Source organism: Eleutherodactylus coqui, chromosome 3 (genome assembly GCF_035609145.1).
Source record: "Eleutherodactylus coqui strain aEleCoq1 chromosome 3, aEleCoq1.hap1, whole genome shotgun sequence".
In the NCBI taxonomy this organism is placed as follows: Eukaryota; Metazoa; Chordata; class Amphibia; order Anura; family Eleutherodactylidae; genus Eleutherodactylus; species Eleutherodactylus coqui.
This window is the reverse complement of record NC_089839.1, coordinates 196,018,628-196,041,903: the sequence shown is the minus strand read 5'-3', so window position 1 is coordinate 196,041,903 and position 23,276 is coordinate 196,018,628. Positions and strand designations below refer to the sequence as shown.

Genomic DNA, 23,276 nt, shown 5'->3' with positions numbered 1-23,276 from the left:
ACTAGGGACCGAAAAAGGGACGCTGGTGTACCTGGATGGAAAGGGTAGAATACCAACAGAAAAGGCAGAAGTAAATAACCAACACGAACAATACTAAGCAGAACTGAGGCAGATGGAAAAACCTGGCGGATAATGGCAAAGTATAGCAGACAAGATGACAGAAGCAGGAGACCAACAGAGCCAGACTAGCTAGCACACTGAGGGGAACCAATAACTGGTAGTGATTGCAAGTCTCTGCCCGACCTTTAAACAAAAGCCTCCACCCAGGGGCGGAGAGAGGGAGACAGCCAACTCCCAACAGAACATAATAAAAGGGAGCTCGTGCACGGCAGCTGCACTCACAAGTGTGTGCGCGCACGGCGCCGCGTGCCACCAGCACTACGCCGGCCAGGCACCCACGCCCCCGGCAGCCGGACAACAAGCTAGGGGGACGTGCCCCGACTGCAGGACCCCGAACACTGCCGCCCCAGGAGGACCAGCAACCGCCGCATGGTAACACTGTTGCAAGCCTCAATTCATTATTCTATTTGATAAACATATTTTTCTTCATTTTTAACATGTGTGCAAGTTCTGTTTTCATCCACCCAGGTCTCTTTAAATGCTTCCCATTCTTCCTTCTTGTAGGGATTGTTAACGATTGTGCTTTGAGAATCTCATTTAGCAATATTTCCCAACCTTCTTGGACATTTCTGTCCTTAAGAACCTCCAGCCATTGGATTCTTCCTACCCTCTTTCTGAGTTCATTGAAATCTGCTTTTCTGAAATCCAACCTTGAGGTCTAAATTTTTTTCTCAGGTCTTCCACTCCTTTTTATCCATAATTCAAGGATAGCACGATCCCTGCCTCCTAAGATCCCAGCCACCCTTACTCCCTCAACCATTTCCTCTCTGTTGGTAAGAATTAGGTCCAAGATAGCAGATTCCCTTGTTTTCTCTTCTACCTTTTGGAAGATAAAGTTTTCAGCAAGAGCGGATAAGAATTTGTTGGATCCATTACTTTTACCTGAGGGAGATTCCCAACAAATGTCTGGATAGTTAAAATCTCCCATGATCACTATGTCATGCTTTTTTGAGAGCCTGGCCATCTGATGTAGAAAGAGTTCATCCATATCTTCTGCTTGTCCAGGTGGCCTACAGTAAATGCCTACAGCAGTGTCCTTTCTGTTCTCTCTTTGTATTCTTAGGCCTCCCTCACACAGGCGTTTGCAGTAATCGCAGCGTTTTTCTGTAGGACTGAAAAGTCTTGACAGCCTATCAGACACATCTTTGATTTGTACACCTAGAAGACAGCACACGTCTTGTGAGGTTATGTCAGGTCTGCAGATAGCGGCCTTTGTTCCTCTCAATAGGGACTCCCTTACAAGTACCACTCTCCTTTTCTTCTTCACAACAACACTTCTTTTTCTCCATTCAAGAGGACTCTGTGTGCCTACTACATGGTTCTTTGTGGGTAGAGTCATTTCTTACCGTACCTCTTTCTCCATCTGCTCAGGAACCAGTACCAGGTCCCCTCGTACCGGTTCCCGGGCAGTATGGGTGCTGGCTGACTCTTTGGGTCACATGCTTCCATTCCTCTGCTTCTGCAGGTACACTGGACATTTATTTTCCGGCAACATTTTGAAGACTTTCTTCTACTCTGTCCAGGAAATTTTCACCTTCCTTAATAAGTTTCAATGTAGCTATTCTCTCCTGAAGACTATACAGCTTTTCCTCCAGTAGAGACACAAGCTTGCATTTCTGGCATGAGAAGTTTGGCTTTTCCTCTGGTAGGTGTGTAAACATGTAGCATAGGTTATAGCTCACCATATGGCTCCTCTCCTTTTCCATGTTGTCAGTTGCAACAATTGTAGTGAAGATACATAACCTATAAGATACTACTAAGTTTTACAACCTAACGGCACGCGGTGTGGCGATGGATGTCTTCCGAGCAGCTAGACCCGGCTAATCCCGGCAATCTTCCCGCTTACAGTGATTCTTTCCTCTTCCCAGAATGCTCAGGGAATATGCATAAATGCTGTCCTATACCCAGAGCAGAAGCCAAGAGAGAGAAGTTAGCGGCCACAGACCACTGGACTGGAGTGACAGACCGAGTGAGTTAAATGCTTGTTGGATTACTGCCCGGCTGGCTCACAGTGGGCAATTATTTATAACCGCCTATTAATATGGCCATTAAAAAATAAATACTGGCCTTAATTACAGGTAGGTTGGGTGGCAACCCAAGCGCTGTCCCTCTGAGGTCCTGTAGGCTGCTGTTTGAGGCAGCCTGCTCAGATTACCTTATGGTAGGGGGAGCCCCTAGAAGCTTCTACATAGAATTATGGGCCCTAGGTAGACACAGGTGCAGCTTAAGGACTTTAGACTGAAATCTAACCTTGTTTGTAGTCTGATTCTGCAGTCCCGAGTTACTACCCTGCTCCTTGGTAAGGGTCCTTTTACACTTCCCAATTCTCTGACGTTTTGAATGAGCGCCAATTGATATAATAGTTTATCAGTCAGCATTGGTTCTGCTGTTCACACCACCAGAGGACTGGTAGTACAGGGGACAAATGATTGATATAACTATGGTCTGTCCCCATACAAAGTGTTACATACAAAGTGTCCCCATACATTTGTTTGTGTCTTGGCAGCACAGCGCCCTGTTCTCACAAAGGGATGTGTTGCTGACGAAAGACCATTTTTATGCTGCAAGATCAACTCAGCCAATTAGCAAACATTAGCGGCATATTGAGACGGCCGATGACTTCTTCGGCAAATGTTTATGCTTGATCATCATCCCATGTAAAATGCTTGGGAACTGAAAAAGGGTCTGTAGTCTGAGCAGGTCAGTAGCAGGCTGCATTCACATCTCATTTTCAGCTACGCCCAAGGGCCCTATTAAGTTTCCATTTAAAATCCCAAAAACGGCACTGCCTGACGGAACCTATCTCAGCCACTATAGAAAACTCTTGAAGAGAATACCAATAGGTCTCCGCTTTGGCAGGTTTCCATTCACTTGCACCACTCTGTGCCGGAAATAGACGAAAATCTGCCAAAACGGATCTTGGCCACCGTTTCGGTAGTTTTCTGTAATGACAGAGATAAGTTCCGTCCAGCGGTTCCATTTTCGAGATTTTAAACGGACACCATGACGGCATCTGAGACAAAGCTGAAAATGGGATTTGAATGCAGCCGTATTCACACACATTGTTTTATGAAGAGACTTCTCAGTTGTATCCCCCCACTCCCGAAAAAAAAACCCACTTTATCAGTGTGAGAGGTAGGGGAGGAGACACCAGCAGACAGGCTCAGGGAGTAAAGTGAAAGAGCAGTGTCACAGGGAACTTACTGAGCTCTGAACTTGCACCTCCACAAGGAGCCACATCACAGAAAGGAAATATACATACTTACAACCTGTTTTCTGTTACTCCAATGCACCTAAATTACAAAACAAATCAATTTTCCTAACAGTCTGCATTAAAAATTGAGAACCACTTTTTTGTGTATACAGCTTCCATGCAGACTTATGTGTTTCCATGGTTATGGACAAACAGTTTGTTGTCTGTAACCATGGAGACACAAAGGTCTGCATAAGCGCTGTATACACATAATGATAGGACATTTTTTTTCATGAAGACTATTTGAAAAGTTGCTTTATTTTGTCATTTCGGTTCACTGGAGCAACAGAAAACACGTTGTAAGTATATATATTCCCTTTCTGCATGCATTGGAGCAATACAATGATAGATTGCAAAAGTCTATATACCCTTTAAAGCCTACAAACTAAAAAAAATATGTAACTTAACCCGTATAAACACCCTCCACTTTGAAGATGAGATATGGGAAGCTGCTTGGGTGTTTGACAAAGCTGTTCCTGTCTGTGATATGCAGGGTACACTGTGGGGACTTTCTCTCACTGCAGGGACAGGAAATCCAAGTATATCAGTACTCCCAATTGTTGTTTCTATCCTACTATTGGATGCTACGGTGTGACGTCTGATGGTGGTGCTTCGGCAGGGCTTGTACTGGACAGGAAGTGTGGGGTGTGCAGGAAGTATCCCTCCACCCAGTCACAACCTGCACCACTTTCTGTTTCACTAAATTCATGAGTCTTGTGTATTTATTGCAAATGTCAGTAATCTCCAGCCTACAGGCCTTCTGCTAAGGCCGCCTGCACACAAACAGGTTGGATTCCGCATGTGGGAGCCCGCAGCGGAATCCGAGCCTGTGCCCAGCCGGCGCCCGCGCGTACCTGTCATTTGTCTTCTTCATCTGTACTGTGGATGGATCGCACGGCTCGCCATCGGACATGCGCAGCACAGATTTTTCATTTAAACTCCTGCTTTTCCTGCGTCATCGCCTAGTGATGATGATGCATAATCCGGGACCTTTTCGCAATGTCAGTTACAGAAGGACCGCGGGTCAGACAGCTTCAGTTGACTTTAATAGAAGCAGTCCGCGCTGAATCTGCACAAAAATGGAGCATGCTGCGATTTTTTTCTACTACAAGCGGAAAATTGCAGTCGCTGTCCGTTCGTGTGAGCGGACATGTGGATGCTCCATTGGCTTGAATTAGTGTGGAATGTTGCAGATCGTCGCTTGAATTAGTGTGGAATGTCGCAGGCGGCCTAAGCCAAGGGCGTGCGTTCTGTACACTGACTATTATGGGGCCTTTATTGAGAGGGGCACAGTCCAAGTTGGTTATATCTGCTTTGATATTGGGTGAGAGGATGCCCCTCTCCGGAGGAACAGTAGTAGTGGTAGCAAACAAGGAGGAAATTGTCCCAAGGGTCATGGTGAAAGGGGGGAGGGTGGAACAAACCCAGACCCTTCTGTCCTGGGAGGGGGCCTCAATCTTCTGTGTTCACCACTATGGTGTATGCTGGGAGTTGTAGTTTTCTCAACAGCTGGAGATGAGGTATTAATTACAAGCTGATGCGTTTTGCCTGCACAAATTGCACCAGAAAACCGTTTTACATGCTTTCAACAACATTTATGATGTGTTTTAGACACTTTTGAACACTTTTTTCGCTGCTTCTGAAAAAGAGGCATGAGCGTACTGGTGCACCTTCTCTGCAACAGAAATATGGGTGGAGACCTGCAGAGTGACAGGTAACGCCCCCCAAGCTCCGGATTGGATAACGTCCTGCTGTACTTTGGGGCTCCTGTCTGTGGAGGAGTGGTCCGCAGCTGCTGGTCCTTCTGCATCCAATGGTGGCTACAAGCAGGATCTACTGGCGGAGTGGCTTCCAGGCGCTGGCTGGCCAGCGCTGCAGGGGCACAGGCGAGACGGGAGCATAGCTGATGCTGCGCTTAACAAAAATCCGTCCTGTGACAGCTGGGCTGAATTGCACATTGGTCGGAAGACTTCAGCACATACATCAGCGGTACAGCACTCCATGGACAGTGTCCGCGAGGAAGCCAGGAGGCTAAACAGTGACAGCATGTTTGGGAGTGGAGATAGTACTCCGCCGTGTGAGCAGTGACAGTGGCCCAATAGCCGGAGACGGGAGTTCAGCAGGGGAACATACTTATAGCTTCCCCAGGAGTGCAGATGGGAGGCCAGCTGAGAGCTAAAATCATCCAATCCTCAGCTGTGGCCGTCACCTGCCCATCCCCTATAACTGAAGTCACTCAACCCATGTCTCTACCCATTGTTTCGGTGGAGACAAGACGCACTAGAACCAGGCATGAGTTCCCAAAAAGGGGGCGTGGCCTAAATGCAACATTGTTCCCCCCAAAATTCACCAACTCTGTGATAAACTTCTGGCACAAACTAATAGGTGGTATAAACTTAGGGTGGCTTGATAGAAGACAACTATCGGCTGAAAAATATCTCAAATAAGCGATTTACAGTGATGATCTTCGCCGACTGGGTACTGAGAGAGAAATCACTTGCTGAAAGGTAGTCTGTTCACGATGAATGGAGATGGGCGGCCGGAAGAAATCCCTAGCGCACTCAACCTGCATTCACTTAACCAATATTGCTCCTATGTGAAAGCACAATAGCGATGTTTTGGTACAGTCGTCCCATGAAATGCCAACCTTAGAATAGACCATCTAAAGATGTGGCAGATTTATCATCTAGCAGAGTCAGGCTGTTTTCATACGGCCAAGGAAATTGCGCGAGATTGGTACGTTGTGAATTGTGTCCTTGGAATGGAGTCAGATAAATGAGCAATTTTTTTCCAGCATTACACCGCAGGAAACAAATTATGGCACATATATATATTTGGGCGTGCCCTAGCAATCCATCTTCCATTGTTCTCAATCAGGCCGGCGGCAGCATCGCTCCATGTACTAGGCGCATGTGATGTGAGGTTTCCCCATTGAAATCAATGGGAGATACTCTGCTATCCTGAACCGTGGAGCAGGATCGCTGCTTCCCCGAAGTGATGCGAGGCGGTTTTCAGATACAAACACTTTGCATCCGCGGGGAAATAGTGATAAAAATGCCTTGCATCCGCGGATAAGCTGCACCAGAGATGTCTAGCTGCGGCCTACCTTCCTCAACGCCATAAGAATTTTCAGCATTTCTGCAACAAATAGAGCAGGCTGCGGATCTGAAAACCTGGAGCACGGCTATCTTCTGCTGTAAGGCCGGGTTCACATTGCGCTGGAACCTCCATTCAGAAGATCCGTCTTAGATCTCCACAAACTACTGGAAGAAATAGTGCTTCTTCTTCTGATAAAATGCCAGGCATCTGTGTGGAAACCGAACAGACTCTATTATAGTCAATGTGGTCCATTCGGCTGAAGACGCCGACGTTCAGCTAGAGGATTCTCCTTTCCTGTTCCCCGAACGGAACCTATTAACCCTTTGCAATCCAATTTTGGATTCAGGGTTTCCTAGGGGCCTTTCTCTTTCTCCCATTATACAATGGTGCCATCTGATGGCTAGAGCCAGTACTGCGGTATGTGACATGCTGGAGAGGTCCCTGACAACAGAGCGGCCAGTAATATACAGTAAGAATACCCTGCCGGACGTCTTCCGACATCGGAGCTGTGCAACCTTCAATCAGAATGTCTTTAGACGTCAGACAGTGGATTGGAAAGGGTTAATGACACCACAGTTCTGTCCAGCCGGCTGCCCTGCCCTCATGGGTGAGCCCCACCGGCACCCCGGTCGTCCCCAGCAGTCAAAGTCACACTGCATGTCACTGATAATAACTATATGGCCGCTTTCTGTGATTTTTTTCTGTATATTCTCTTTTTCAGCAATTTTAACCCGTTAAGGACACGGCCTATTTTCGCAACGATTTGGGGAAATTTTCATGCATAACTTTTTTTATTTTTCCGTCGACGCGGCCGTATAAGGGCATGTTTTTTGCGTGGCGAACTGTAGTTTTTATCGGTGCTATTTCTGGGAACATAGACTATATTGTAAAACTTTTATTCATTTTTTATGATCGCAGGGAGAGAAAACGCATCAATTCTGCCACTGTTTTTTTAAATTTTTTTTAACAGTGTTAATCATGCAGCATAAATGACACAATACACTATTTCTGCGGGTTGGTACAGTTAGAACAATACCAAACTTCTTATTTTTTGGAGGGGGGTTTCCACTTTTCCGCAATAAAAAAGCCCTTTATTTGGAAACTATTAGTTTTTCTACATCGCTGCATTCAAAGTCCTATAACTTTTATTTTTTCATGAAAGGAGTTCTGTGAGGGCTTGCTTTTTGCATAACGAGCCGTAGTTTTTATTGGTACCATTTTTGGGTACATATGGCTTTTTTGATCACTTTTATTGCTTTGTTTGAGAGGCAAAATGAAAAAAATAGGCATTTTGCCACAGTTTTTTAAGTTTTGTTTTACGCTTTTTGACGTGGTGGTTAAAAAGTGTGTTCAATTCATACCAAATATGTGGGGTTTTAATTCTTAAAAAATTTTTTAGACTGATATTGGAAAAAGCACAAAAAAGGGTGTTTTTTAAATATATTTTTTATTTTGACTGTTTTTTTTTACACTTTTTATATCCCTGTGGGAGACTTGCACTATAGCACCTATGATCGCTATGATAAAGCATTGCAGGACAGAAGTCCTGCAATGCCTTATCGCTTGTTATAGCAATCATAGGCAATGGCAACCCGTCGAGCTCACCGCGATTACATCACGATAGTCCGATGATATCACAAAGGGAGCCTGCTCTCTCTGCGAACCCTTTACACGCTGCGATCGTGGCGTGTAAGTTGTTAGCAGCAGGGGTCGCTGTCCTGATGCACCCCCGCTGTCGCGGCAGGAGGCCAGCTATCGGTGACAGATAACATGGGATCTCTTCTGATGTCGCGCTATTGACAGGACGTAAGGCTGGGTTCACACGGGGCAGATTTGCCGCGGAAATTCCGTGCGGAATTTCGCCGCAGCAAATCCGCATGCGGCCGCTAATCCCGGGATTAGCCAGCCATGTGGACGAGATTTCTCAGAAATCTCGTCCACACGGGACGGTAAAGCCGCTGCAGCTAAGCCGACCGCAGCATGTCCATTTTTTTTTCCTGCTGCGACCGCGCTCTCCTCTATGGGATCGCCGGCCACTGCGGAAGAGCGAGCGGCCAGGCAGCCAAACCGCGAGATTTCCGCCAAGAGTCCGCCCCGTGAGAACCCAGCCTAAGGCTGGCTGCACACGGCCATGACAGGCTCCGCCGCGAAATTCCGCGGCGGAGCCCGTCACGGTGCCCCCCAGGAGGCCCCATACTTACCTGCGGATCTGGCGTCCCCGCCCACCTCATGTGACACGCCCACCGCATCACATGACGCGGCCGTGTCATATGACGCGGCGGCGGTGAAGCGTTTTCACGCTATCTTCCGCTGTGCTGCAGCGGAAGATAGCGTGAACAGACGGCTTCCATTGACTGCAATGGAAGCCGTCCGCGCGTATACCCACGGTAAATAGAGCATGCCGCGGGTGAATTCCACACCGTGAGCACTGAGCTATTAGGTTCAATAGAACCTAATAGCTGCGGGCAACGCAGCGGATTTCCGCCGCGAATTACGCGGCGGAAATCCATTCGTGGGAAGGAGGCCTAAGTGTACGTCCTGTTGCGTTAAGTATCTCTCTGCCAGGACGTACAGTTACACCCTTTGGCGTTAAATTGATGTTCGTGTAGAGACTCAGGAGAGAGCGAGGACCCTTGCTGTGGCTGGTGTATTTTGGTCTAAGTATTAACCAATATCTCATATGTATTAGTAAAGCTCTGCTGCGCCTGGTTTAAGCCCCCTGTGTGACCTCCCTCATCCCCTCCCATCTTCCGCGCTGGGAGTGAGCCCCTCTGAAGCCTCCTCATCCCTGACGTATTCCGCGCCCCTACTTGTGAATGAACCTTCCTCAGCACCGTATTTATAGTCAACTAAGACCCCGCCCTAAGCCTCGTAACCCCGCCCTAGCGACTTGCTATTGGCTGTGAGCTGTCTTTGTCCCCGCCCGTCCGGCAGTGCTGACATCAGTGCTGGGCAGGGAGGGACGGGCTATAGACACTGAGACACCGTGCAGTAGGGAGGACACCGCGCTCCGCTGCCACCCGCTCTGCCAGGTAAGACATGCCAGCCTCATCCTAGCCGCTACATGTGCGGTGTGGGTGCTGCTGCATGGATGCGCCTGGTATTATGTGTGATGCTGCATGGATGTCTGTAAATAGCATGTACAATGCTGCTCCGCTTATGTCTGCGTATGATCGTGCATGTATCTAGTATGTATGGGTGCTGCGAGTATCTGATCCATATGTATATAATATGTCTATGCATGTAGTGTGTATTATTCTGCTGCTACATACATATGTGTCTGTATGATTGTGTATGTATGGTGCTGCAAGCATCTGATATATACATGTGTATGTAATATGTCTATTCATGTTGTGTATATGATAAATCTGCTGCTACATGTATCCATCCATAGATGCATGTAGTAAGTATGGTGCTGCATGCATGCGATTATCATGCATGTATGGTAATATATGGCTTTTTATAGCATATGCAATGCTGCTCCACTTATGTATATGTATGTTGTTGCATGTATGTATATAATGTCTATGCATATAGTGTGGATGATAATGATTTTGCTGCTACAAATATGTAAGTAGCATGTGTGTCTATGTATGATTCTTCACGTGTGTAGTCTGTATGATGCTGCATGAATGTCAACATCATGTATGTATGGTAATTTATGTGTATATAGCCTGTACAATGCTGCTCCACATATGTCTACGTATGATTGTGCAAGCATGTGGTATGAATGTTTCTGCAAGCATAGTATATGTAATAAGTCTATGCATGTAGTATGTATGGTGATTGGTGCTACATATGTATGCATGCAAGTAGCATGTGTGTCTACATATGATTGTGTATGTAGTATGTATGGTGCTGCAAGAATCTGATGTATGTATGGTGACACTGCTGCTGCATATATGTATGTGGCATGTGTCTGTATGATTGTGCATGCAGTATGCAAGTATTCTGTATATATATGATGATGCTGCCACATGCATGTCAGTATAATGTATGTATGTAGCATGTTGATGCAGCTATCATGTATGTACCTGTATTGTGTATAAGATGCTGTACATGTATGCAATGTTTACAGTTGTGCATGTATGGATACATGTGATTTGTTCATGTTGTCACGTGTACCATGTATGTATGTTGTGGATGAGCAGCCTGGCTCGGCATACATGTGCCCTGGCCTGCAGTATATATTTGCCCCCACCTTATCTGCTGCTGTGGGTCAGCTGCCCTGTGCTGCGGGCACAGATCACCGCTCTCCTCTCTAGGCTTCTTATGGGATGTCCCCATTAATCCCGGATTTGATATTCTATACCTTGTACCTGCTGCACCTGTCAGCCATGATGCCCCTCCGCCCCACGCACTGGCACAGGGCTGGTGAACCGTGTCTATATGTGACCCACTCCCGGGGGCAGCTGACAGACTTCTCACTGCCAGGCAAATTAATCCTAGTGGCCCAGATAATGGGAGCTGTGCCGCAGACATCCGTGTCACTGGGGCACGTGTCCTGAGCTCACTCCCAGCTGCTGCAGAACCTCTTGGAAATCTCCTGTCAGTCTGAAAGGGCCTATTCCTATTGTATATGGTACAGTGTCTGACTTGGTGGTGTTGCTGATTAGAATTCACATATTTAACCCATTACTAACCTCAGAGTTGCGGCTTCATCTCAGGCCGTGCGAGTTCCATCCGATTGTGGCATGGACGAAACTCGCATAGGAAAATAACCTCCTGATATCAATGGGTTAATTTGTTTGAGCCATTTTTCACTTGCACCAGTACTGCGAGATCGAAAAATAGCATGTCCTATTTTTGGGCGATATCACAGTCGCCCGTGTAGATATGGTCTTACAAGCAAGCGTGATGCGAATTATTCCACCTTCCATAGGAACTAGTGGACGGTTCCTGTACAGAATCCCCCAAAATAGGACATGCTGCGATTTTTGTGTCAGATCACCGATCTGAGAGAAAAATCGCTCAAACAAACACATTGAAATTAATGTTATTTTTCTGTGCGATTTACGACCGTATCGGCTGGAACTCGTGTGACTCCGTCTAAATACGGCCTCGTGGGTTATTTTTAGATCTTCCTTTTTCTGGAATTCCAACCCTCATCATCCTTTATCATATGTGCCTAAAACAAGTCCCACTGCGTCTCTGTAGCTGTGACAGAACTACAAGTCTCAGAAAACCATCTGGGAGTTGGGCTGTGTTCACACTACTGCTTCATGGGAGCCAGATGCAAAAAACGCGCCTGATGGACCCTGTTGACTTTAAGACCCGATATTGCCCTCGCAATCATAGAATGGCAGAGCTGGAAGGGACCTCCAGGGTCATCAGGTCGGACCCCCTGCTCAGTGTAGGATCGTATCCCTGCGGGGCTGAGGGATTTCCCCAGCGCGACTGTCACAGCTGCGGCAGACGATCGCAGCGCTCTCCCACTGTTTTCAATTGGTCAGCGCTGCTACTTCATTTAATAACGTGTGACTCATCCTGCGGGTCTGGATAACTTGTGGGAAAGCCCCTTTAAAAGTATTTGGTAGGCAGGCTCCTTTATCATTCATGATCACCGGGGCCCGAACTCTAGGATCACCACCAATCACTAGAGGGGAGTCCTGGGTCCCCCGTTCCTCCTTATTACAATTCTGCAGGCAAGAAGGGAAGGGAGACTTGGGATCCCCATTCTACTGATTGGTGGTCAAACATTCATCATCTGTGTTATTGGGTGAAAAACCCCATTAACAGGACATGCTGAGAGTTGTAGTTCTGCCATGGATATCTAGTCTGAAGCCCAAAATATAGAAGCTCACCATTAGGTAGGGACATAGCGATGGGTAGTTGAAGGGGAATGTGCCCTGGGTGCCATGAAGGGATGCCAGCAAAATATCCTGTCTTGGTGAAGGCATGTAGGTGTAAGGCGAGGCTCACAAACTGAATTTTCAAAAGGATTTCCCCATCAGGCTGTATGCACATGCATGTTCTATCCAAGTCTGAGATGGACAGAGCTTGTACGGAAAAATAACCAATTAATTTGAAAGGGTTAATTCCCGTGTTTTTTTAACTTGGATCGAAAGTTCAAATTGCCGCATGTCCTTTTTATGTGTGATTCCTGTTCAAGAGTCGCCCGTTATTTTCTATAGGAGAGTTTGAAAAACGGATTGTACTAGCAAACCTTACATGTGAGCGCAATCTGATTAACGCATTACTATGGCGACTACATGAAAAAAAAAAAGACACTGCAATTTTTTTCTCATGCGTGTGAAAAATTGAGGTAAAACTGAGGCCAATCGCGCATGAAAATCGTAAAAATGCATAAACGCATTAAAATCACAGAGAAAACAGTCTGCTTGTCACTGACCAAGAACTCCCTCCCCCATGTGAATACAGCCTTAGGCCTCATGCACACGGGCGCGCACGGACTCCATGTGGGAAATCCCGCCCGGAATGCTCTCATGCCCGCTGCTGGCGACCCTGCATACCTGTCAGAAATGTTTTCTTCTGCATGCAGGCGGCACATGCGCTGTTCGGATTTCCCTGCACCGTTGCCTAGGACGATGACACGGATCCGTGACCCTTCCGCAATTCTCCCTGCAGAAGGGCTGCGGCAGGGACAGCTTCCATTGACTTCAATGGAAGCCGTCCCTGCGTATTCCGCTCTAAAATAGAGCATGTTGCATATTTTTTTTTTTTTTTTTAATTTCGGCACGCAGCGGCTGTAAGTAAAATCGTCTGGTGCGTGGAGAGCAGCTTTAGTGCAGTTTTGACTCTGATTCAGTTGCGAATGCACAGCTAATTTCAGCCTGCACTACACTCTCCTCCGAATACTGAGCACTGCCAGCATGAAGAGCGCAGCAGATACCATCCACCACCAACTGCGACTAAGTTCCACCATCGATTCCCTGGTGTCAAGTAGCCCGCTTCCTCATCACTTCAACTGCCCAGCATGCGGTGGCGCTCAGTAGACATTGCCGGGTGAGTTTTGGTGTTGGCGGTGCTCAGTATTTGGAGGTTAGAGGAGCGCCATTATGTGCCGGCTGAAATTACATGCGGATTTGCAGATGACTTGAAGATGCAATCGATCAACCGCTAGGATAATACACTGCATTACTTATGTAGTGCATACTACTAAGCTTTTGACAGCAGCCTGTTAGACTCTGCTGGAGGCGGGGCCTAACAGGCTAAGTTACATGGCAGACATGGAGGCCTGTGTCAGGTTTCTTGCTGCCATTAGAACCCATTGGTACCTTGCGATCAAACTGTGGGGTGCTGATGGGTGATAAGGGGTCTCTTTACTCTGCCATCTGTTTCCATGCTTCAGTTGCTATTGGTTGTGGCATGTAAGAGGTTAAAGTGCCAGGATCTGAGGTTTCTTCGTTCCTGGCTGTTAGAGCAGGAGCCTGGCTGTTAGTAGTCAGCTAAGCCACCACCTTAAAAAAAAACAAAACTGTGTGCAGGTTTAAAGCCCATTAGTGAGGTCAGTAAAAAGGTGTATTGGTGGTCACTAAGGGGTTAAGTTATACCTAGATACAACCCTGCATTAGGTGTATTACAGCTCCTGTCTGTAATATCAAGTAGCTTTATTAACATTCCGCCATATTAGCCCTTGGATATAATCTCTAGGATCGGCCGGGTTCAGTCAGCGCCAGAGACAAAGGTGCGTTGTGATCGTCTTCTAGGAAGCCGCAGTCACTGCAGGGTCTATTATGTAAGAACATCTGTTTTAGTGGAGTTTAGATTTTCGGAGGGGGCGGGTTATACGGCGCGTTCTAGACGGGGAATTTTTATAGACAGAGGAATTCCTGATTATAGTAGTAACGGAGTTATTTGTGGATATTGGGAGATTTCCTGGAAATATTCAGCAGGTTCGGCTTTTTACTGTGCGATGGCAGTGATGGTGTTAACAAATTTGTGCTTTTAAGGGGAAAACTTTCCAGGGGCCCCATGAGTATGGAAACTTTACATTAAAGGGGTCCTCCAACTTTTGGCACTTTTTCCCTATCAATCTCACTCCATCCTTTAGAAGCGATTGGAAAGGGGGTCACACGTGTCCCTCCCCGCTCCATGGGAGATTTGGGGTGCGCAGATATCGGGATCATTGGGGGTGCCAGTGATCAAACCCGCAGTGATCGGACACTACAGATAAGTAATAAATGTCATTAGTGGGAAAACCACAAGGTAGGGCAGTCAAAAACGACCCGTTTTACATGAGATTTGACTGTGAATTACATACATATCTGATGCGGAAATCTCACAGACTGTTCGCAGCGGCACCACACGGAAATTCCGCAAGATTTCCACAGCTGAAGTCCTGAGCCATTTGGTGCGGGTTTTGAAAGCGGCTTATTCCGCTGCAGCCATCTCTCTCCATAGAGAAAGGAGAGCCCGCAGCGATACACTTGACATACCATGGCATCGAATTCTGCGCCTGTCAGTTTCAGCGCGGCTTGTCCGCAGCAGACTGTCCGCAGCATGTACATGTGAATCTCGTCTACGTTGCTGCTTAGTCTCAGGCTTAAGATTGCAGGCGGGATTTCTTTGTGGAAAGTCTGCAGCAATTACTCCCTGTGTGAACCCAGCCTTAAAGGGGTTGTCCCACAAAAGCAAGTGAAGTTAAACACTTCTGTATGGCCATATAAATGCACTTTGTAATATACATTGTGCATTAAATATTGGCCATACAGAAGTTATACACTTACCCCCTGGTGTTGGCGTCCCCGTCTCCATGACTCCGACCAAAGCCGCCTTCTGCCTCGATTAGACGCGCTTGCGCAGTCTGCCTCTTCTGTCCCGTTGAAGGGGCCACTCCAGCGTGCTCGCGCCGCAGCGGTCGTCTGACCTCGATTAGATGCGCTTGCGCAGGCAGACTACGCAAGCGCGTCTAATCGAGGCAGAAGAAGGCTTCGGTTGGCGCCATGGAGACGGGGACGCCAACACGGGGGGGGGGGGGGGGGGAGTATATAACTTCTGTATGGCTCATATTTAATGCACGATGTATATTACAAAGTGCATTAATATGGCCATACAGAAGTGTATACCCCACTTGCTTTTGTGGGACAACCCCTTTAAAGTGAATGTGATTAAAGCATATTAAAACCGCTGTGGCTCTTCTGCTGTATCTCTAACCTTCTACCTCGTTGCATGGATACCATTTTTGGTATTTTCAATGCTTTTTAAAACGCCTTTTGTGGCGCTAATCTGCCATATTCTTGTTTGTGGTTTCTGCACAACTACTTTTTGAATGCCTATTTAGCTATCTTAGCATATTTTGTTCCTTTACACCACGTTCACTCAGGTGGAAGTGCTTTTTATGGACGCGTTTGCACTGTGTTTTTGTGTGCTGACCATTGCGCATATGTGCATTTCAGTCGGCTGGACAAAAAAACCCTGCAGCATGTCCTATTTTCGTGTATATTTATGAGCGCGTAAATACGCAGGAAAAAAAACACTGAAACCTGCACATACGCCCGTGTGAATGAGCCCTGCGGTGACTCTTGTGGTGGTGGTTATCTAAGGGTGCTTTTAGACGGAACGTTCGCTAATCGTCTGGTCTGAACACGAGGCAATGACTAAACAACCAATGTTCACTTTCCGCTCGTTCATTTGATGCAGGTATAAAAATATCGTTGCCTTGCTTGCTTACCATTCAGTCCATCTCATTCACTTATACAGCGAACATAAAAGAATGAACGATTCCCGAGCCAACAACGCATTGCCTGTCTAAACAGGCCGCACAAGCGCGAATGAGTTTGCGATGACGACACCTTTGTTGAAAGGAGAATTGGCTCGTCTAAAAGGACCCTTTTTAGTGTTTGTATTTTAATAGTTTTAATCTCTTCCCTACAGATGTACTTTTATGTGTTCAATAAAGGTTTGTACTATCTTTCCGTGCTGTGTGTCTGTTCGCTATATGTGCCTATCTTATTTGGTGCATGGTGCAGTTTTTGGGCCTCCCGTACCAATATTACTTGTGCCCGCTGTCTATCCTATCTTTTAATTCTACAACATTACTCATTATTTATTGTGCGCAGTATTTTTGTAGTATGTTGTGCGATAAAGATAGAGCAGCATCCGTGGGTAGTCATCCGCGCCATACACAGGGTTGTAGAGTAGTTAACAAGTTTGATACTATACTGCACTAAGATGAATACACATCTTACTGATCAGTGGGGGTCAGGCACATCCAGGAGCCGATGTACACGATGTGCTGCAATAGGTTGGCAGCGGTCTGCTGCACAGGACTCTCTCCAATAGGCTGTTCCCTGGGCTTGTGTGTTCATGTGCTGAACTGATTTCTGCCGGGAGCAGACTGCTTCGTTCCTTCTACAGTGGCCAAGCTTGATATTGCAGACATAGAAGTGAATAGCAACTTTGCCCGTAATACCAAGCCTGACCACTGCAGTGGGAACAGAGCTGTCTGCTTCATGCACTAGCCCAGAGAACAGCGTATTAGAGCTCGTCCCAGGTGGCATACCCTCACCAATCTGCTATTGATGGCCTATCCTGATGATACTTTACAACTGGACAACCCTTTTAACTGTTGGCAAGTATATTAGTTGCATCCACTTTTATTAGAAATGTCAGTTCGTCCTGTGTAAAACGGCCCTTGGGCTTCACTCATATGGGCATATGTGTCCTGTCTATTTCGCGCTTATTTTTTGCACTCATTAAATATGCAATACATATCAGAGACGCATGGCCAATCTTATTTGCGCTGTATGTTAAATCACCAAAATAGAACATGCTGCGCTTTTTTTTTCACATGCATAATATGCGCGTGAAAAAAAAAAAAGGAAGGTGTGAGTGATCCAATAGAAATCAATGGGCTTTTAGCACTGTGTGAAAAGTGCACGCGTAAAACACGGGCAACATGTGCGCACGTGACTGAGCCTTGAGATAGTGCTTTTAGACAAAACGATTATCGTTTAAAAAAAAAAAGCATCTTTCAGATTAGCGAAAGTACACAATGATCGTTTAGTCTAAACTCAAACCAATGACTAAACGCCGAATGAGAATCGTTCGCTTTTTCGCTTGTCGTTCATTTTATGCAGGCACAGAAATCATTGTTGGCTCATTCAGTATGAACAGCACTCATTCAGTCGTTCTCATTCACTTATACAGTGAATGTGAAAGACTGACTGATTCTCATTTGAGCAACCCGACGATGTATCTGCCTGTCTAAATGGGCCACAGGAGAGCCAACGCGCTTGCGGTGACGTCACTCACTTGTTCGCACGTTCATATGAGAATCCCCTAGTCTAAAGGGACATTTAGTACTCGTCTGAAGGCTACAAATACTCCTAACTATAAGCTGATTATAGGGGAGGACTGTTGGGAATCGGAGGTGCCCATCGCTACATAGTGGGCATCCTGGCAGTGATATGGTAAATGGCGGGTTATTAGGCTCGTTAGGTTGAACTAATTGGGTCTCATCTCTGCTTCGTTTCTGACTTGCTGGTGGAAATGAATAGATAATGTATATAATGGATATATAACCTTCATAAAAGTGCGGCAAATCCACTTTCAAAGTAGAACCTTTTACAGCAAGTAGTTCTGAATAAAAAAACTAAATAAAAAATCCGTCCTCCGTTCCGCTGCGGGAGTTTTGCTCCCGGAGTTGTTAGTGGAGATTTTCAGCATTTGACTAAATTGAGTCCTGCAGTCCTCTTGAAATGGAACAACCTATTCTCATATAACCCTCTTACAGAATGCCAAGTTAATAGAGGAAGGTCCCTCATCTATTAGCCAGGACGGAGAGCGGGTACAAAGAGTGCCTCTCAGTCTGGAGGATCTAACACGTCCATGCATTACATTCTTTCTCTCATCAGTCATGTAAATCTGAGCAGCTCGAATCTCCTTGGGGTTGTGTGTTCATTGACTAGTCAGATTCTCAGTCTGTGTGATGCTGTTACATGGATCTACCATAGAAACTGTCTACAGGGGGACACAGGCACTCCTGTAACAGTAGGGCTGGGCTCACATGGCCGTATGCGGAGGCCCTCCGTGTTCCAGCTGTGAGCCCTGCCACGTAATGTACTGCGAATGACTGTGTACTCACACAGGCGGTCATGTGCAGTACAGCTTTCTTTTTTTGTTTGTATTTCCCGTGCCGTCGCTTAGCGATGACGCAGCCCATACGCAGTGTAATTGCGTACAATGAGCTCTGTCGCAGATATCCACAGTAAAATAGAACATGCTATGTTTCATTTTCCACTAGCATTTTACGGAATTCCGACCAGCTAATGTGAGAGGAATTGCGCAATCCAATACATCTGATTGAACAGCGTATCTCTGCGGATCAAATGAATGCGGAATCTGCTATTTGAATTCAATCATGTGAGACCGGTCTAATTGCATTTGCATAGATGATAAAATTGTGCGTTGACATACACAACTTGCATGGAAGTAAAACCCATTTTTTTCAATGAGTATTTACATGGGCTTTTTTTTTTTCTCGCAGCATCGCATGGAAAAGTCGCAGCATGTTCTGTTTCTCCGTGTGAATCTCTCTTGACAATACACCATGCAGATGTGTGGTCTCCCCAACATTGCGCAGCACACGGACAGATTGCCCTGTGCGATGTGAATCGCACCCGAACATGTTGGAAGCGACTCGCGATCGCCTGTGTAAATGAATCCTTAGGCTCCTTTTAAATGCAGCGATAAATCCTTCACAATTATTTTTATGCCTATAGACAATGAACAGCGAACAAATTCTCAGTCGTTGTCCAATTGTTGGCCGCGTTTACCCTGGGCGACTAGCGCTCAAATTTGCACGAGCCAACTATTTTTTATTTTTTTCAAAGATAATCCGTGTAAGAGGGCTCATACCGATGATGATCATACAGGTATAATAGAGGAGATCACAGTTCATCCTCCTAACTGTATACTTGTGCTCTGTAGCTTAGTGAATACAGAAGGTAATGATAATTAAACTGTCTCCCCAGCAGGCAAAAATTGTATATCCTGTAGGTAAGGCTGTGCTTATGCATCATAGGATATAAAAGTAAAAAATCTACGCCTCTTGTGACTGATGAGCATCAGACAGGGGGCTGCACTGCAGGGAAACGACTGGAATACACAGAAGAGACCTCCAGAGTGTGACAGGCAATCAGATGATGGGACAGGGATGGAAAAATGTGTTTTTGCTGGAGTAGCCCTTTGTTATTCCCTATCCATAGGTTAGAGTATAGCTGGCTGGTCCGTGGGGATCTGCTGCAGAAATTTTGCCTAGTGTGCACGTTCACATCTGCGCTAAGGGGTTAGGTTTTCTACTTCATTATGGGGGCAGTAAATGTCACCCAGCGGATCTGTCTTATGACAGAACCGAACAGATACTGTTCGCTATATAATGGGGTCCATTATACTGCCTGAGACCTCTGCTGATCAGCTGTGTTTGTAAACTGAACTGATATCTGCACGAAGCAGACAGCTCTATTCTCACTGTAGTGGTGAGACCTAGTATTACAGGCATTTAAGTGAATGGGAGCTTGTTGTACCCAGCCTGGCCACTGCAGTGAGAACGGAGCTGTCTGCTTCCTACATAAATCAGCTCGGTGCACAAGCAAGCAGCTTATCCCAAATGACAGACCCTCGCTGATTTCTCTTGGTAGCCATCCTAATTTCTGGCCAACAATAGTTTACAACTAGACACCCCCTTTTTAGCATTATGATCTCATCTTTATTGGTGTCCGCCGAGCGTGGTGCAGGAAATTGAACATGCCCAAAATCATCTGCCGCCACATTTCTGTCTATCGCGATGACAGACTCTCTGTAATTGGACCCTTTAAGTCTCAGGACATGATTTCATCCGCTTTGCAGTTTAATGGTTTTTCAGGGCCGCTCGCTGAAGCCTTACTTGTTTGACTCGAGCATTAGAGATGTCAAGCGGCCATAATCCAGGATTTACAATATATTTAGAAAATCTGAGTTATGTGCCAAACATTGTCTTGGTGGTCGTGTGGAGCCGGCATGTAAATCCCCGCTCCTGTACGGTGCGCTAGTCTTGGCACGGCGCCGTGTGGAACTTTACAGGGCCTGTCTGTGTTTATCGCAGCGAGCGCGTTATAAAGGGGGCTTCCGGTTTTATGGAACTACAGTTTAATCGGTGCGTAATGAAAAGTTCTGAACTCCTGACTGATTAGTCATTTCAATGGATGGGCTCACAACTGCCCATGACTTTCAAGCACAGAGTACAGTAAAATACGCCGATGCACACCCAAAAAAGCAACGTTCAGTCTGCAAAAACGCAGCACTCATGCGTGCGCAAATACATGTGTGAAGTCCGCTTTAGGCCCCTTTACACGGGATGACTGTCAGGCGTATTGGTGCCCGACAATCGTCTCCCAGCCTGCCGCTCCTGTAATTACACGTGAATTGAGGCAGAGCGGGCCGCGATCGTTTCGACCACCCGTCTCCGTTCACTGCGAACAGGAGTATCAAAGATTGAGCGGCTCCTGTTTGCGCAGCCCGACAGTCGCTTGCTTTTCAGTTCTGCTGAAGTAATTTCTCGCTTAGTGCCCCGAGTGGCGGTCACGTGTAAACAGGTGATTATCACTCGAACTCGCTCTTTTTAAAGAGAATTTGGGCAATCATCCCATGTAAAGTACCCTTTAAACACCCAATGGCCGCACCCTCAACTTTTCTTTTTTCTTTTAAGCTATAGTACAAACCTGTCGGCACGGCGTCTGGGGCCGAAGGCAAATGTAGTAATGGTGTGCTGCTCCGCCACCCTTCGCTGTCTGTCATCACCTCCAACTAATAACTTCAGAGCCTCCTAGAATGCTTCTTATCTCATTATCTGGAGTTGTAGCTTCTGCCCCTCGGCCATCCCCACCTCCTGCTTCTGTAACTCAAACCATCACTTTCTTGCACTCTGATTTGCATCACCCTAGGTGTAGAGTAGAGTAGACCTCCTAATGATGTAGAGCTTCTATTTATTTATTTTTTTCCGCTTTCAAACTGAATGATTATCGCTCAAATGTATTTGTTTTCATCAATTTTGAGCGATCGTTACGTGTAAATGGGCGTTAAGGCTGCTCTCATCTGCGGAAGGTTAGTTCAGAGTTTCCGTCTTTCTGCTTCCCTTTTTTGAGGAGAGAAACTGAAAAACAAAAGTTCTATTTCCCCCATTCCTTAATCTCAATGGTGTTTAAAAAAAACAAAAAAAAAACAACAAAAACCTAGAAAGGCTTCAGTTTACTTCCATTCCATCAGGTTGTTTTTTTTTTCTTTGCATGGGAATAACAGCAGAGTCGGGTTTTTTTTGGACTGAAAATAAGACCTAAAGGCCCTCTTACATGGAACAATTATTCAAAAAAATCATTAAAACGAGCGAAAATGAACTATAATCTTTCAGTGTAAATACAGCCAACGAATGAATGGTAAATCGTTTGCTTTTCGGTCATCGGTCATTTTCTGCAGGCTCGTTCATTAATCATTCGGTTTAAATACTGGTAATCCAGTCGTTATCCTTGGCTTATACAGTGAATGATTGCTCGTTTAAACGAGCCAACGATGTATCCGCCCAAACTAACTAACTTCGTTAGTTCAAAGAACAAGTCGGCAGGTCTAAACGGACCTTCAGGGAAGCAGAAAGACAAGACTCAAGGGGCAAAAGAGCGCAAAAATGGATCCCTGAGCAGTAGAAAAACATCACCTGGTCAGATGGATCCAGATTTCTGTTGCACCGTGCTGATGGGAGGTCAGAATTTGGCACAAGCAACATGAATTGATGACCCCTTCCTGTCGGGCTGGTGGCATAATGGTGTGGCTCACCCAGGTCCTCTTCTACAAAGTGGGTGGACGCCACGATCAGCCGCCACTCTTCTAAAGCCCAAAGGAGGCAACTCACTACTTAGGGGGTGGGGGGTCTCTAATAAACTGTCCATTTGTACATTTTTTCATCCTCTGGAAGTAAACGGTGAAGGGTGGTGATCTATGGCTGGCAGCAGAAAGCTTGAAAGCTACAAGGATCTGCTATACAAAGTGTTTAGAAAACGGCATGACTTTTCATTAGGGTTATACAATAAATAGACTTTATTTGCTTTACTTAGTAGTTGGTGGTGTTTAGTCTTTTGCCGGGAGCGCGGCCACCTCCAGTTGTACCACAGCATGACCCTCAGGCTGTGCTGGAGACGAGGAGATCACCCTCTCCTCTGTGTAATGCTTCTGCCAGGACTTTCCTCTTCTTCCTGACCTAAATCCGTACGAGGGAGCTGCTGTCAGAGCGAATTCTCATATGGAGCAATCATCTGATGAGATAAATAAAACCAGTGTTTTGTGGGGAATCTCTCTCCACGGGGGATGTGAAACGCGTTTCAGAGTGAATACTCTGCTGCCTACTGATTGTCAGACTTCAGCAGTGGTTTAAAGAGCAAGTAAAACCCGTATTTAGCTTCAGTATGTATTAATGGCCCGTTGTGAGCTAAGTAATTTGCATTTAAATAATGGAACTCCGGACATAATGTCAGGAAAACAAGCACAAAGGGGATTGGTTATGCTGCCGCAGGAGCGGAACGCCTCCTCAATTATTTTAGGTTGTTATGATTTCATTATAGTGGGCTTTTGCAATAGTTAGTCATGGCACTCCGGGCAAAACTGACACTGGGGCAGATTGATTAGTTAGACATTATAAACGTAGACTAGTCAGTCTAAAAAAAAAAATGCGCCAAATTTATCACAATGACTAATGCTGGATGATAAATTTAGCGCATTTTTAGAGGTTTTTGTCTAAATGTATGTCATCTATTGATTGTGATATGAATGGAACCTACATGTGAAAAGAATACTTTAATTTAACTCTTATTATTCA

General features: G+C 46.0%; 1 protein-coding gene across 1 annotated transcript in view; it reads left to right on the top strand.

Moving 5' to 3' along the window:
• The first annotated feature begins 9,425 nt into the window (after positions 1-9,425).
• CAMK1 (calcium/calmodulin dependent protein kinase I) overlaps positions 9,426-23,276 on the top strand; it is a 142,136-nt gene continuing 128,285 nt past the window's right edge. The window contains exon 1 of the mRNA XM_066596746.1: positions 9,426-9,504. The gene's annotated coding sequence lies outside the window, so the exon portion shown is untranslated. The remainder of the gene's footprint in view (positions 9,505-23,276) is intronic.